The 16,443-nt window shown below is 37.6% G+C and overlaps 2 long non-coding RNA genes and 1 pseudogene across 3 annotated transcripts; 2 read left to right on the top strand and 1 right to left on the bottom strand.

The window, feature by feature from the left end:
* The first annotated feature begins 1,588 nt into the window (after positions 1 to 1,588).
* Positions 1,589 to 3,160, top strand: LOC145790713 (uncharacterized). The gene is made up of 2 exons (XR_014329709.1): positions 1,589 to 1,951; positions 3,024 to 3,160. It is a non-coding gene; the product is annotated as an uncharacterized LOC145790713 (long non-coding RNA).
* Positions 3,161 to 5,387: 2,227 nt separating this feature from the next.
* LOC145790714 (uncharacterized) lies at positions 5,388 to 6,927 on the bottom strand. Its single transcript, XR_014329710.1, has 2 exons — positions 6,137 to 6,927; positions 5,388 to 6,099 (listed from the first exon to the last, which is right to left on the bottom strand). It is a non-coding gene; the product is annotated as an uncharacterized LOC145790714 (long non-coding RNA).
* Positions 6,928 to 8,574: 1,647 nt separating this feature from the next.
* On the top strand, positions 8,575 to 15,843 carry LOC114308330 (acetyl-CoA acetyltransferase 2-like; annotated as a pseudogene). Its single transcript, XR_014331153.1, has 13 exons — positions 8,575 to 8,635; positions 8,756 to 8,847; positions 10,855 to 10,919; positions 11,757 to 11,895; positions 12,105 to 12,182; positions 12,269 to 12,334; positions 12,503 to 12,588; positions 13,074 to 13,173; positions 13,314 to 13,424; positions 13,519 to 13,560; positions 13,727 to 13,813; positions 13,949 to 14,055; positions 15,383 to 15,843. The product of XR_014331153.1 is annotated as an acetyl-CoA acetyltransferase 2-like (transcript).
* Positions 15,844 to 16,443: the final 600 nt, after the last annotated feature.

Genomic DNA, 16,443 nt, shown 5'->3' with positions numbered 1-16,443 from the left:
ATAGGCTCGGCTACTAGTATGACAATGAATCAATTTGAATAACATGTGATTAAACGCGTATTTAAAGAAGTATTGAAATGACGAATACAGTTTGAATGATGTGCCGAGCCTCGGTGCATGCAAGACAAATGAATTGCTGCAAACCTGCAAGCATAAGGCATGCTAATCGAAATATGCCCCTAATCTAACCATTAAAAACGGGTAAATAAAAGGAAGAAAGACGTGAGGTTGGAAGACATGCACCCACGCATGCACGCTTATTACAACAATATGCCATTGCGAAGGAGGGTCTGAATGAATAAGCTAACTAGTTACGCTAATTAAGCTAACTATTATAAAACGAACTAATTAACTATTCTAGTTAACTAATTATTACAACATGATATTTAACTAACTATTCTAAGCTAATTAAATATTACAAAACAAATTAATTAGCTAAACACCTTAACTAATTAATTACAAAGCAAGTAAATTAGCTACCACTAATTAACTGAATAAAGCGGTTAAATGGCCTCGAGGGACGAGGGATGCATGCATGCTCGGCTTCTCCTCCTGAAAATGCCACCGCCTTGCCATTGTAGCCTCTGTTTGCACATATTTGACCACTGAAAATTGTGCCAACTCCCAGAACACATTTGATCCCTTTCAGGAGCACACAGAGCAACCTTCTTCATTAATGGCTGGTCGGCTACCAATGGTGGCTGTCGGCTACCATTGGTGGGCGATCGGTTGCTACTGGTGGCCTACGACCACTGTTGGTGGCTGGTCGGCTACCCCTTTCCTGAACTTCCTTTTTCCTACAATAGAGAGCAAACATAGGCAAAACAGTGTATTCTCAAGGAGTATATGTGCTGTTACCCTCCTTATCATCACACAAGCTTAAAGGAGTGTAGCTCTTGGCCCTCAAACCATCAACCAAGCATTTTCCATGCATGATGGCTAAGGAACTAAGCTTGTACAAGCTTAATGAGTGCAAAACAAGACTCAACAAAACCACTACCCTATCATGCATGATCAAGGGCAATGGTGACCAAGGAAAGTGGCACGTTTTGTCACTTCGAGTATGAAACGTCACGTTTTCCTCGTGTTCGAATTAACCACTACAACAAAATTGAGTTTTTATGGCTTCACATTAACGACATACAGTAAATGCAAGCCGTAGTTTCTCACTTTTACGACGTTTTTTTTTTTTTTTGCATGTCGTAAATAATTTCTCAACCATGACCTGTCTATTGCGTAGGTCGTGAATGCTAATAACGATAATTTTTTTACGGCTTGCAATGTCAGCTGTAAATAATTTCTATGACATGTATATAGCATGCCGTTAATACATAAACTATACACGACACGCGTACAACAGCTGTTAAAAATATTAAACATTTTACGACACACAAAAAATCACCTATTGAAAATTTCACTTTCCACAACATGTAATTACTGTCGTGAGAGGTAGGACCGAAAAAAAAAAAAATACGCCAAATTAAAAATTTTGGGCGCCAAACACCCAAAATTTTTTTTAAAAAAAAGTAAAAAAACAATCAAGACCCCGACTCCCAACATCAATCTATACCCAATGCTTCTAGTCATAAAGGAAGAACAAAGAACATGATTCAAAGGGGGAAAACGAGAAGAGAGGGAGAAGATAGAGGGTTCGAAGGGGAAGGGAAGGGTTTCAATGTCTCTCTCTCTGTGGACACTTCTACGGTACGACAAGAGTGGTTCGGCGGCGGTAATGTTCGACTGTACGCACCCATGTCATCTCAACTCTTCTCCTTCAAACATCTGCATACCTAAACGATTGTCAAGCATAAGCTTATAATCACTCCCTTTGACGAGGCTAAGGCCGTGAATGGTAAGAACGATCTCGCGGTGGAGGTGGTTGGCGTAGATAAGGTAAGGAGGGGCGTGGCCGTGGGTTTGTCGAGGTTGAGGCGGTTGAAGGGAATTAAGGGTCTCTCTCTCTCTCTCTCTCTCTATATATATATATATATATATATATGTATATAATTGTTTTCAGATTTTGATGATTCTGATCTCTGCTACCGTTACTTTGTTCACAATTTTACTACAATTTGTTAATTTTCTAGAAATGTGTCTTTGATTGCTTTTAACATTATGTGAAATACAGTACAATTTCCATATATTAATCAGTTAGGGTGAGTTGAAACCCTAAACAATAATTTTGAATTTATCGAACGTGGCATTGATTGATTTTCAACTTCCTGGGGCAATGTTTTACATTTAATGGTGACATTTTGAACCAAATTCGTAGTTTGATGTTGAAACTTCAACAATATATTTTGATTTAAAATAGTTTATGGTTGTGTTTTCTGATGTAGCACCAGTAGGAAGAAGAAGATTGAAGAAGGAGAGAAGAATAAACAGGGGATTACAATCTGTTATCAAATTTCTCAATGAATCAAAATTCAAATCATATAGTCTACTAAATCCATCACATGAAGTCCATATGTATAGACAAATCAAGCTAATCCTAAACAAACTTGACTTCCCAAGTAAATAAAACTCCTAGATAAATAAAATTCTGAAATAAATAAAAATCTTAATCTTTATCCTCATCTAACTTATCTGTTCCGCATTGGATTCTTCTTGATGGTAGAAGTTGAAAGAAAATGATGTTATTTGTTATGAATTTTGTCTATTCAAGACTCAATGTGGTAAATCTTGTATGCTTTTACATTTTATTTTTCCTTTTTTTCCCGGTTTCACTTTTTTTGTTGGATGTTAAATACTTTTTGGCTTTCATGTTCCTTTTCAATCTTTTTGTTTTTTGGGAAAGGACTTCAGGTGGTAGATACTTAAAATATGATAGGGATTTGTTGCACTTTATTCTTCTTTTAATGATCCTAAATTATTTCACTTCATTCTTTGTTGAAATTATATATTCAATTGTTTCTTTTATTGAACATGTTTACAAAAGATATGATGCAGAGTATACCAAAACTGATACAGAACATGTTACAATCTCTATCATCTCACTGATTTGTGTAACTTGTCCACCACAGGGTTATTGTAATTTCCTCCCCGAAGAAAAGTTACTGCAAGCAGTAGAAGTTGGTCAGGTTGTTTATCTAAGTATGTTGCTTTTGTTGCTATTGCATTGTTACTATTTTGATTTTTAATGTTGTTTTTATTTGAAGCCAAGTTCTGTAGTACCTGTTTCTCTTTGCCGTATTCATGTGGATTCTTAAATTTACTTGGCAATGGATGTTTACATTCCTCCAAATATGTTGTTGATCTATTGTTCTATACTTGGTTGTCTGTAGGGTATTTTGATAAATGTGTATTGGGTTCATCTTGTTCTTGCATTTTTTTTCCCTTCAATTTTATCTTATTTTGATCCATTGTTTGATTTTGTGCCAGTAATGAGTTACAAATAGTGATGTTTTGTTTTATAGAGAAATGCAAGTTGGTAGAGGCCTGAGGGCAAGAGAAGGTCTCTCTCTTTCTCCCCCTACGCACACACATGTGAGCACACATGTACACCTCCTATGTTTTGCTTGACAAAATATGGGCTGAGAGTAGTTCGATGAAGGTTGATATGTTAAAATGATCATGGAGGATCTGAGTGTCACTTTTCAGGCACTAGGTATCATAACTGTAAGAAATAATGTATAGAGAAAGAGAGAGAATAAATTGTATGTATTATTATTGATTGATATATTGATATATTTTTTACAATGATTCATGATTCCTATATATAGAAGAGGGTGAGTGTGTAGTAGGTAAGGAGTAGGTGAAGTGGAGGTGGTAGTGGTGTAGTGGGTTAGGTTTAGTGGAGTAGGTGAGGTGGTAGTGGTGTAGTGGGTTAGGTTTAGTGGAGTAGGTTTAAGTGGGTGAAGTAGGTGATAGGTTTTAACAGCCCCCCGCAAACTCAAGGGGGATAGGAACTAGCCAACTTGAGTTTGGAGAGAGTAACAAAACAAGAAAATAGACGAATACATAAAAGAAAAGAGGATAGGAGACACTGTATGGTCGTGTCAGACCGATGGTGAAGACACTGTATGGTGGTGTCATAACGTTGTAGAGGACACTGGATGGTTGTGTCAGACCGATGTAGAAAACAGTTTATGGGGTCATGTCGGACCGTTGTAGCAGACAATGTTGTGATAGTTGTTGTGACAGTTTACGGAGTCTTACTGGACCCTTGTAGAAACTAACCGAAATCAATGTCGGGACAGTTTACAGAGTCTTGTCGGACCCATGAAGGAGCTAACCGGAATCAATGTCGGGACAGTTTACAGAGTCTTGTCAGACCCTTGAAGGAGCTAACCGGAATCAATGTCGGGACAGTTTACAGAGTCTTGTCGGACCCTTGAAGGAGCTAACCGGAGTCAATGTCGGGACAGTTTACAGAGTCTTGTCGGACCCTTAAAAAATACACTGTATGATGGTGTATATAGGCTGCCCAAATATATATATATATATGGATATATATAGTGAGCCCTCAAAAGTCGCGCCCTCAAAAGGCGCGCCCACTTCCTCAAAAGGCGTGCCTGACAGAAAGCGTCGAGCCATCAAAAGGTGAGCCGGAGACGCGGCGAGGCACGTGAGCGACAGAGTGGCGTGTCGGCCTCGGCTATTTAACCAAGGTTGAGGCGGAGGCTGTGCAAACCAGTCTGAAACCGCCGAAAATCCTTTGAAAAAAACTCTTCCGTTTCTGAGAAAGAGATTCTGGAACACTCTGTTGCCATTCTGTCTTTAACACCAAAAATTCTCTGAAACAAACTCTTCCTTTGCTGAGAAACTCTGTAATACTCTGTAACCAACCCGTCTCTGAAACACTCAGCAACATGGCCTCTTCTTCCCGTCCAGCTACCCAGAACATGGCCTCCTCTTCCCGTGGTCTGCTCACGCTCTTTCCAGAACTGAACGAGTCCACAAGAGAAATAACTGGTGCGATGGCCAGTGAACCTCAACCAAACACCTCTGGTTTTGCTCCATTGAACTTTCCGATGCGGTCGGTGGAGCAAAAAATGGCGATGCAAACTGATATTGAGGCCAATCAGTATACTCTGAAGTCATGTGTGGAAACCATGACTGCGGTTACAAATTTGTCGAACCGGCTGCAGAGTAGGACAAATGAGGTGCAGCAGTTAAACGCCCAACTGGCTCTGCTCCAACGCATGTATAAGGATGCGCGAGCAGAGATAAGTGTGCTAAAGGCGGAAAACAAGGAGCTGAAGCGGAAGGCCAGTTTTATGTTCCGATTTGGAGGGCCGCCATATGCTGCAGTGGAGGAGCAGGGAGTAGTGATCATGCCCAGTGGAGTGGGAAACACGGAGGCAACACCGGCAAGGGCCGCCCAAGACGGTGGCAAGAAGAAAAGACCGGCGGAATAGGCGAGAAGAAAAATCCCACTGTTCCGATTTGTGTTGGTTGTGTTTTGTTTTGTTTTGTGTTTTTTTTTATTTTTATTTTTATTTTTATTTTTTTTTTATGGTGTAAAATGCTGATCGGGGTTGATCCCCGGCATGAAGAAATGACAAGTTTGTAAGATGTTTTTTTTTTTTTTTTTTTTTTTTTTTGGGAGTGTTTTGTTGAAAAAATAAAAATAAAATGAAAGAAAATAAGGGAGAAAGAAAATAGATAAAAAATATTTATAGATGGATTATATGAAAAACATCAGTGCGATTGTTTCAAAATAAAGTGGGGTATTTAAAAAAGAGGAAAAGTGACTTGGAAAAAATAAATAAAAATAAGTGATTTTTGAAATCAAATGGAGGAGAGAGAGGGACAAACCCATGTGATAAAGTGGAGAGAGAGTCGGTGAGTGGGGTGCAAAAGGTGAAGGAGAAATGATGGATTGAAAATGGTTTGGGTCAAAAGTGGACACTGTTAGTGGGGAACATGAGTGCATTGATTATTTGATATAATAATAATAATAATAATAAAAATAAAAAGTTAGAACAGTTGGAGAGAATGAGTGGAGTATGGTAAGGGTTTCATCCAAAGCCAAAATTCCTGCAGCGAATCACTTCGCAAATCCTAGCATGAGCTTTTTCTCTTTCCAGGCTTATTCATGAATTTCCTGGTGATTTCAAGAGCCTCTGGTGGCATTGTGGCAGAGAACACCCCAACCTGGATTTTGGGTGGCAGCAACTGAGAACACCCCAACCTGGATTTTGGGTGGCAGCAACTGGAAAATATCATAGATCTGATTTTTAAAAACCTCGTGACAGCATTTCATCAGCTTCATCCAAGACAAACATTTTGATGTAAACAGGGCGAAGTGATTGTCTCCGCAACATGTCAAACACACGACCAGGAGTACCAACAACAACGTGAACCCCACTGGAGAGAATGCGCTGATCTTCGCGCACACTAGTCCCTCCAACACAAGCATGAACCTTCACACTTTGCTGGGCAAGTTCAAGAGTGGGTGGAAGAACCAAAGCTTGGCACTCAACCAAGCTATAATCTAGCTGCTGCAGAATTCCAGAGCAGAATGTTGCAGTGTTTCCAGTTCTAGACTGTCTCGTCATATGAGGTGAAGAATTCTTCTCCATCAGCCTCACACATGACTACAGTTGCACAAATCTTTGTTGATTTTATCGGCGGAATAGGTTGAGGTCCGGCGGGCGGCTAAGGTGAGGTTGCCGCCCGCCGTGGAAGCGAAAATACTAGGTTTTAAACCAGCTCTGATACCATGTAAGAAATAATGTATAGAGAAAGAGAGAGAATAAATTGTATGTATTATTATTGATTGATATATTGATATATTTTTTACAATGATTCATGATTCCTATATATAGAAGAGGGTGAGTGTGTAGTAGGTAAGGAGTAGGTGAAGTGGAGGTGGTAGTGGTGTAGTGGGTTAGGTTTAGTGGAGTAGGTGAGGTGGTAGTAGTGTAGTGGGTTAGGTTTAGTGGAGTAGGTTTAAGTGGGTGAAGTAGGTGATAGATTTTAACAATAACTAAGGATATTGGTCCTGTGTACTTCAAGGAAAGCATCCTTCAATATGTTTAATGTAAGGATGTCTTTCCTACTGTCCATCTTCGAGCAGTTTGACCATGCTTAGTTTTCTCGAGTTTTATTTTTATTTTTACTTTTCACCCCCAATAATTTTGGAGAGAGATAGGCAAAGTTGGAATCAAAGCTTACATTTTTATTTAGTTACAAGAAGCCTTATGGATTATGGAACTTCTGAGGCACATGGCTGATGCCTTGACGCTTTTCAATCTTTAGAGAAGTTTGATATTTTCCTTGCATGGTAGTGGAAATTGGGGGGCCTCTTGCCTACTAAAAACAAAATTGTTCCTCTTGTATGCTAGATTTTTCCCCCCCTTGGAAAAGCTCTTACATAAAAGAATTTATTTTTATTCTTTTTGAGAGCTTAAGTGAAGTTTTCAAAATAAATTAATGACATTAGGAAAATGTAATAAGAAGCCCAATGAAAATTAAATTTAAAGACATAATAACTCTTGAAAATTGGCATGATTTCATTGTGAGACCTGTAGGAACTGTGCACAGTCAAGTTTCTAATCTTAGTAGAGTCCTATTTTTGTTTGTTTTGGGTTAAATATACTACTGGTTAGTTTCTAACAAATTTCTTTTACTAGTTAGGGGTATTTTGATAATTTGTAGAATTTTTGGATGTAGGCAGTAAGGGTTGCCCTTGAGTCGGCATATAGGTAATTGCATTTTTATTTATGAATCGTATTTTGGTTTATATAGGTTTTGGAAGTCAGAAATCATAGTTTCCATAGAGAAGGTCAAATTCTATTGGCACAAAGGTTTCTCTAGTCTGTATAAAGCGCAATTTGATGTGTCTAATTCAATGGAGAATATATCTTAAACAATTTTTAGAGCTTTTAAAGCTTCTTTGAGAGTGTGATGGATTCTGGGTGCGATGCCTAGACTTTTTCTTCTTCTCCCTTTTTTTTTTTTTTTTTTTGTATTTATTATAAATTGTTCTGCACTTGTAGCCTCCAAAACCACAAAACCAAATCTATAACATCACTGTTCCTTAACAATAACACCCTATCTTGCAAGAAAAACACTAAACCAACAAAATTACTTTTAATACGGTGCCCGTAACAGCCCCTCTAAACTTGTTTTTTAATTCTCCAAACTCTACCCTTTTGTTACCGCATACCACATGCAAACCTTAAATTCCCTATATTTTTATCAAACTTTCAGCCACAAAAATCAATTAAAAATCATCCAACAAAGTCTGCGCTGACTGCTGCTGAACATTAGTTTTAGGTTCACTACTAGTCCTACATCACTTTACTACAACACTAGTAGGCATTCATGATATTTGCATGAAATATTGGTTTGTATATATATATATACATATATATTTTTGGTAAGTTGTTTAATTAATCAAAACTGCCATAAAGGGGGCAAACCCTATACAAATAGACAAAAAACATTACAGTTAGAGGCATTTAAAGATCACCAATAAACTGAACAAAAGAATCAATAGGAAAGTCTCAACCAAAAAAGCATTAGAAGATTACAAATCCTTTTAAAGTTCTTATCGGGATCTCAACCCCATCGAACAATCTCCTAAACTCTCATCAATAGTTGTGCATGTGTCTTTGAGTTCATATGTCTGAGTGGTTTTTTAAGGGCAAGTGCTTGATGAGAGTAGAAAAGCACGCCAAGACTGGTATTGCTCCTCTCAATTTAATTTTTGTTAATAAAAGAGAAATTACCATCTAACCCCTGCAGCATCTATTATATAATATGAGTTTTAATTGGCTTTAAGACTTCATTTTACTTGTGTAAGATTCTGATGTTGATTGCATATTGAACTGTGATAGTGAATCAGTCTCCATCCGTGCTAACAATCCTGAGCAATATTTACACCTACCAATTGTGGTATGTGATGTTTTTATCACAAAGGTGCTGTTTGGTAACACTTATGTTTTCAATTTTCTGTTTATATATATAAAAGTTTTCAAAATTTAAATAAAAACTTATTTGGTAAAATTTTTGATTTATAAATCAATGGTCTCAGTTTATAAATTTGGCCAAAAAATGAAAACACAAAAAATGTGTTTCGGTTTTGAGTTTTCAATTTTTTTTTTTTACCACCCAACACTAGCCACCACCCGCCACTATTTTCTACCACCGTCTTCCGCCATCACCACCCACCACCACCACCACCACCACCACCAGTCACCTGCCACCACCAGCCACCACCACTCACCACCCACTCGCCAGCACCACCCATCCACTCGCCACCACCACCACCACCCATCCCTCGCCACCACCACCACCACTGCCACTACCCACCACCTACTAGCAATCCACCCGCCACTACTACCCACCGCTCGCCACCTACTTGCCACCACCACCCGCCACCCACCTGCCACCACCAGCCACTTGCCACCCACCAGCCACCACCACCCACTCGCTACCACCTACCACTCGCCACCGTCACCCACCCACCCACCCACCACCACCACCACCACCACCACCCGCCACTCACCTGCCACCACCATCCACTCGCTACCACCTGCCACCCGCCACTGTCACCCACCAACCCGCCATCACCACCCACCACCCACCCGCCACCACCCGCCACTCATCTGCCACCACCACCCGCCACAACCACCACCACCACCACCACCACCCATTTGCCACCACCCACCCACCACCACCACCACTCGCCACCACCCACCACCACCCGCCATCCGCCACCCACCTGCCACCACCACCCGCCACCACCACCATCACCACCCACTCGCTGCCACCCACCACCCGCCACCACTCACCACCACCAACTACCCACCACCCACCGTCACCACTTTCCACCACCGTCTTCCGCCGCCAGTTGCCACCACTTGCCATTTCTCACTATTTTTTATATTTTTAAATTTTTTTAAACATTTTGTCAATTACCAAACGCGTTTGTAGTTTATATTTTTCTAAAAATAAACAAAAAATAAATAAAAATCAGATTATAAAATTTTTGTAAATATAAACTGAAAACGTGAACGTTACCAAACATATTTAGGGACTTAAGGGATCTAACTATTTAAAGGCTGGAACTTTTTATTGGTCTCTTGTAGTAATTGTCTTGCTAATTTTCTGCATTTTTTTTTTCTTTATTTCTGGCCAGAACTCAAAATTGGACAGGTTTTTTCTTTGTTAAGAAATCTCCCTTCTATGCTGAATTTTGCAAAGATAAACCTAAGAAGAGGGAAGAAACTTCTAGTTTGCTGCAATAATGGTAAGTGTAATGTTCATTTGCCCTGTCTTTCCCTGTAGAGTTATACCAAGAGACATTAGGATCTGGCATGGGAATGACATTGATCCATGTAGCAGTTGGACCTATGTTATTTTGTTTGCATAGCATATAAAATGTTTGCTTTCTATAATATGTAACACTATTTTATGATCTCCATTCTTTGTTTCTTTGGCTGCCCATCACTATCTTCTTACAGGTTTATTTTATCACTTATTTTGCATTCCATTACAAGCATGGTGCTTTTATTTTCTTCGACTTCTTTGATAATGCAATTGGTGTGTACTGTTTTTTGTTCGTTCCATTCACTACAGGAAAAAGGGGCTATAGCAACGTTTTGTTTGCGACGTTTATAAAACGCCGCTATTTTTCAATTAAAACAACATTTTTAAAACGCTGTATTAGATTTCTTTTAAACATCATCTCTGCGTGTTAATTGGCTAACGCCGTTGCCCACATCCTAAAGCCCTAAAGCTGCAATTTCTCCCTCTCTCTCTCTCTCTCTCTCTCTCTCTCGAGCTCGAATTCATTTTGAGCAAAATTTATTTGTGATTTGCGATAGTGCTGTAGTACTCAAATTCATTTTGAGCAAAATTGCTTTGCGATTTGCGACTTCTCTCTATTTCTCGCTCCAGATTTGCGATTTGCTATTGATTGTCGAAGATTTGAAGATTTGGAGATTTGAATCTGAGCGATTAAAGTTCTCAGTCTACTCCTTCAGATTTGTTCTCAGTCTACTCTCTCGCTCGATTTCAAACACGCTCTCTGTCTCGATTTCGAAAACTCTCTCTCTTTCTCTCGATTTCAGATCTGGCAATGATTTGAAGGCCACCACTTAGATTGCAGATTTTGAAGTTTGGTTCTCCATTTTGTGAGTTTCAATTTGTTTAGCCATTTCTTTTTCTTTTTGTTTTGTTTTGTTTTTGTTTTTTTTTTTTTTCGGTTGAAGAGTGTATACATTCCTACTCATATCTTGCATCTCTATAACACATATCTCTGATGGATAAACATGAGTTGAGATCGATTGCTTTGATTCGTTTTATAACACATATCTCTGGTCAATGATTTTATGAAGATGGCTCCATACATTTAAACTTGATAATTTTGTTAAACGTGTTGTTTCTCTTGCTTTGTATGGGTCCACTGTTTAGTCTATGGCCATTCGTTGTGCCTCAGATTAGTGATTAACCTTTATGCTCGAGTTCTCCTTCAAATGTTGACTCTAATTCCCATTTTCATTGTCCTTCAAATGTACTATGTATTTCTGCAGATTCTAAACTTTCATTCTTGTTGATTTGAACATCTTTGAAATCATATCAAATTCTCAACCTCCATACTTTTTAAATAGTTTTCAAAGTATTGCTTCTCTTATTGATTCCTTTTAGCTAATTCGTTATTAAATACACTAGGATGATATTGGAATATTGGACTTCCTGATCTGCTATTATTGTCTTTATTGCTTCAATATCCTAGTTAGTCATATTAATGAAGTACCTCCTATGTTGCAATTTGTGCTGAAATTTTTATTTAATTGCAGGAAGGGATTTTGACTTGGACATGATTCTCTTGTTGATGGTATGTTGAAAGATGGATTGTGGGATGTTTATAACGATTATGGAATGGGAGTTTGTGCTGAATTATGTGCAGAACAACATAAAGTAACAAGAGAAGAGCAGGTTGGTTACAAACCTACCTATTGAGATGTTGATGTAACATTTCTTGCTCATTTGGTCTATTTTCTAGTAACTTAAATTTATAATGATGAAATTCTCCATTTGTAATTAATCACTCTCTTTCATTCCCCCTCACAAGAATCATCTTGCATGAATTTTGTTATTTTTCTTGCATAAAAGTTGCATTACTTATATCTGGATGACTTGTGCAGGATGATTATGCCGTTCAGAGCTTTGAGCGTGGTATTGCAGCTCAAGATTCTGGTGCCTTTGCATGGGAAATAGTTCCGGTCAGATAACTAGTTCTAAGTTTCTAGTGAAGCCAATGAAATTTTGTTGTAAATCAGTATGTAAACCATAATTTGGTGATGTGCAGGTTGAAGTTTCTGGAGGAAGAGGAAAACCATCAACAATTGTTGATAAGGATGAGGGTCTTGGAAAGGTGAATTATTTTATCAATATGTTTACATGTAGCAATGCCCCCTCCTGTCTTCCCCAATAAAATAAGTACATAAATAAAAAGAAAATTTATGTGGAATCAGTTAGTTCTATTTGCCTCAATACCTGGTTGTTGATAATGTTACCAATTGTTGCTTCTCTGTGTTGCCAGTTTGATGCTTGAAAGTTGAGGGAGCTCCGACCGAGTTTCAAGGAGACTGGAGGTTCTGTCACTGCTGGCAATGCTTCTAGCATAAGGTTTATTGCTTGTTCTTCCACATTTTGATCCTTAATTATTTTTTATTTTCAATTTGCCTGATTAAACCATGTATAAGGGGCTTCTTTTCACTTATAGTGCTTATTTCACTGTATTTCCTTCCAATCGTTAGTTATTTTTTATTTTCAATTTGCCTTCTTGAACAATGTATAATGGGCTTCTTTTCACTTATAGTACTTATTTCACTGTATTTCCTTCCAAAGCATCTCATTGATTTTAGAACCTTACTCTTGTATATGATCATACTTGGAGTTATAGGGTGCTGTTCTCCATCAATTTATTATCTGATTTTCCTACTAATAGTTAAAGTTGATAATATAATTGGTTGCACTTTTTTGGGATGGATATAGTCACTCTGTTTCTTAGTTACATTGAAGTGGTACCGTGGTATTCATTTTCTTGTGCAAGTCTTATAAAAAAATGAACAGCAACACTTTACTAAAAGTAAATTTTTTTACGTTGACAGTGATGGTGCTGCTGCTTTAGTCTTAGTGAGTGGAGAGACGACACTTAAGCTTGGGTTGCATGTGATTGGAAAGATCGCAGGATATGCTGATGCTGCCCAGGTACTTATCCAATATATAGCAGACTAAATAAATGCTAGAGGCTTCTGTGAACATAAAAAAGAAAAATATGTTGCTCATTTTCGTTTCTATCATCTTTTGGGTTTTATGTTCTCGGGGCTGATATGAGACATGCCGTGCAGGCACCAGAACTATTTACAACTGCTCCAGCCCTTGCAATACCAAAAGCTATTTCAAATAATGGCTTGGAGGCTTCTCAAGTTGATTATTATGAAATTAATGAAGCCTTTGCAGTAAGCTTTCATGCCTAATTGATAATATGGACCTAGCAACTAATTTGTCAAATATGAGTTAATTAAAATCTTATTTATCATGTGGTCTGTGCAGGTTGTCTCCCTTTCAAATATGAAACTTCTGGGACTTAATCCAGTGAGTTTATTAATCTTTGGTCAATGATCTTGTTTCAACTTTTTGCTCTGAGTTTGTTTTGTGTAGCTCTTCTTTCGTTATTACTACCCTTTGTCTTCAGAATTTCGTGGGCACGAGGGTTGGCCATATCCTGTTTTGTTAATCACCTTTTTAATGTTGATTGTAGGAAAAAGTAAATGTACATGGTGGAGCTGTATCTTTGGGCCATCCTCTCGGTTGCAGTGGTGCCCGTTTCTTGGTCACGCTTTTGGGGGTATATTTCTACTGTATTACTATTTTATGTTATGTAAATATATACTGCATAGCTATTCTTGCTGTGTGACTATTAATTCTTGGGATGACGGGTTTTCCCTGTGGCTTTGCATTAATTCGAAGTGTAATGTTTTAGGTACTGAAGCAGAAGAATGGCAAATATGGAGTTGGCAGTGTTTGCAATGGAGGAGGAGGTGCATCAGCCCTGGTTGTGGAGCTCCTGTAATTTTTTTTTTATGTTTGGTAAGTCTCATTAATAGTGTATTTCAATTAGTACTCGTATCTATCAACCAATGGACTTAAGTCCCTCAGATCCTTTTCTCAGTCTCAATGCCTTTTGCGTGTTAAATCTTCGATGCCAAATCCACATTTGTTCATTCCGACTGAAGCAGAAGGAGAAGATAATATAGAGTCCAAGTCATCCAACCTAAAAACAAAACCAATATATTAGATGCCATTTCCTGAAGCACTCAAAAAGGAACACATGCAGTTAGGAATCAACAACCCTTGATGTTTTCATCAATAGCAAGAGAGGAAATGAAAATTTTCACATGAAAATATGTAAATTGTCGAGCCTCTATCAAATATGCATTTACCAGCAATTTAATGGTTGTGAATGGTGAGACACCATTACAATTAATGGTAAGTGAAACAAATAAACAAAATAGCAAGTCCATGTGAGCATACATTCATATCCTCTGCCCAAAACCAGCATATTTCTCAAACTATTATATCTATCTACCACACCATATACTATGCCATTCCACCAAATAGCATTGGGGACTTAAAGAGATCTTTATACCGTATGATGAGTATTTTTTCATGATCATAGTAAACTTAAAGAGTTGGAGAGAGCTGACCCTTGCTAGAGGTTCTTTTGAATTTTGTAGGCACCATGGAGAGTGAAAGTTCATAAGGAATAGTTCTGTTTTTTTATACATATAATGACCCTTGGGCGAAAGATTTTAGATAAGAAGCAATAGTACCATATATAATTTTAGTTTATTTGTGAATTTTATTTTGTTAATGAAGTTGAATTTTTTTAGGATTTTATTCTTAGTTTATATTTGTTTCCTTATTGGAATTTATTAGTTTGGCTTGCCTATATATTGCTTTGGATGAACTATACTTTATTATTGTCTCTCTTCTTGATTGAATATGCACACAGACTCATAGAAAGTAGACCGGGTTATTTGGTCTTATTTATTGATTGGCTTCAGGTTCATTCTAAACCATTCTAGTTGGATTGCTTTCTGTTTCTCACTTATTTGTTGATTGGCTTCAGGTTCAATCTAGTTGAGTTCTATGATGTGCATGGTCATAAACATTAGAAAATGCTAATTTTTGAGGGTTAGGAAATTAAAAGGAGAGATTTGGAAGGTGGGAAGTCCATGGACATTAAATGGATTTTGTTTTTTCTCAGTGATTTAAAATTGTTGCCTAGATTCTGTAATCTACGCATACAAACTTATTATTTTCTGTTTCAATAATATGTTGCCCTGTACTTCTTCTTTTTATCATTTTATTCTCTTTCCTTCTCAATCACCTTATGGGATTGTTGGAATTACAGATTGTGAGTCTAGTAAAGACATTGTCTTGGAACTCCACTTGTTCTCTACATTAATGGGAATGGTGGCTTTCTTGAGCGGATGAAAGGAACTGGGGTTGATGTGATTGGACTGGATTGGACAGTGGATATGGCAGATGGAAGTAAACATTTGGAAATGGAATTAGCATACAAGGAAATGTGGAATATGCTTGTTTATTTTCTACTCTTCCTGCTTTGACTGATGGAATTAAAAGGTTTGTGATGAGAACTAAAACTTGGGATTGAACTTTTCCTGTCAATTACTGCCTATACCCGATGACCTAGGAATAACTACTAGATGTTTGGATATTGACTTGCCTACTTGTTTTTTCTTCTTTTTGTACATATGACCAAATTTGATGTTTGTATTGATTTTACATGATTCTGGGAACTTCTTTAACTAAATTATTAATCAAATTTCAATCAAATTTGATTTCACAGTATTTGGTGTGTTTTTAGTTTTTTGATGTTCGAAATTTGATTGCCTACTGGATTGGATAGTGGATTTGACTTGTTTTTTTGATGTTTGCCTATTGATAATTTAATTAAGTGCCAACAGGCACATGATCACTAGCTTAATACATTACTGAAGCACAAATTTCACTGGTTGGATTGTAGCCTAACTTTTTGAACTGGTTGGTCACTACAGATGACCAGAAAAAATGCAAAGAAATGGAAAATTTGGCTCGGGTCCTAGTTGCTTATAAATCTAACAGTTTGGTTGCATAGAGCAAACATAAAACATGAGATCACAAATTATGAATACAGTTTACAACAATAGCAGCATAGAGAAAACAAAAAATGATATTTTATTTCATGTTCTTGCATCAGCAGCCAATATATATTCAAAAAAAATAAAGAAAAAAAGTGGTATTTTTAAAAAAATGCCACTTAATGATGTCATTCTGACGTCACACGTTAGCTTCTTGCAGCAGAAGCAGGACCAAAAAAAAAAAAAAAAAAAAAAAGGAAGAAGAAAAAGTGGCGTTTTTTGAGAAACGCCACTAAATGACGTCATTGTGACGTCATACGTTAATTTGGGA

The sequence above is a fragment of the Camellia sinensis genome, chromosome 5, assembly GCF_055761805.1.
Source record: "Camellia sinensis isolate YWXY chromosome 5, ASM5576180v1, whole genome shotgun sequence".
NCBI classification, from domain to species: Eukaryota; Viridiplantae; Streptophyta; class Magnoliopsida; order Ericales; family Theaceae; genus Camellia; species Camellia sinensis.
Note: the sequence above shows the minus strand (reverse complement) of the source record. Positions and strands in the feature narration are given on the sequence as shown.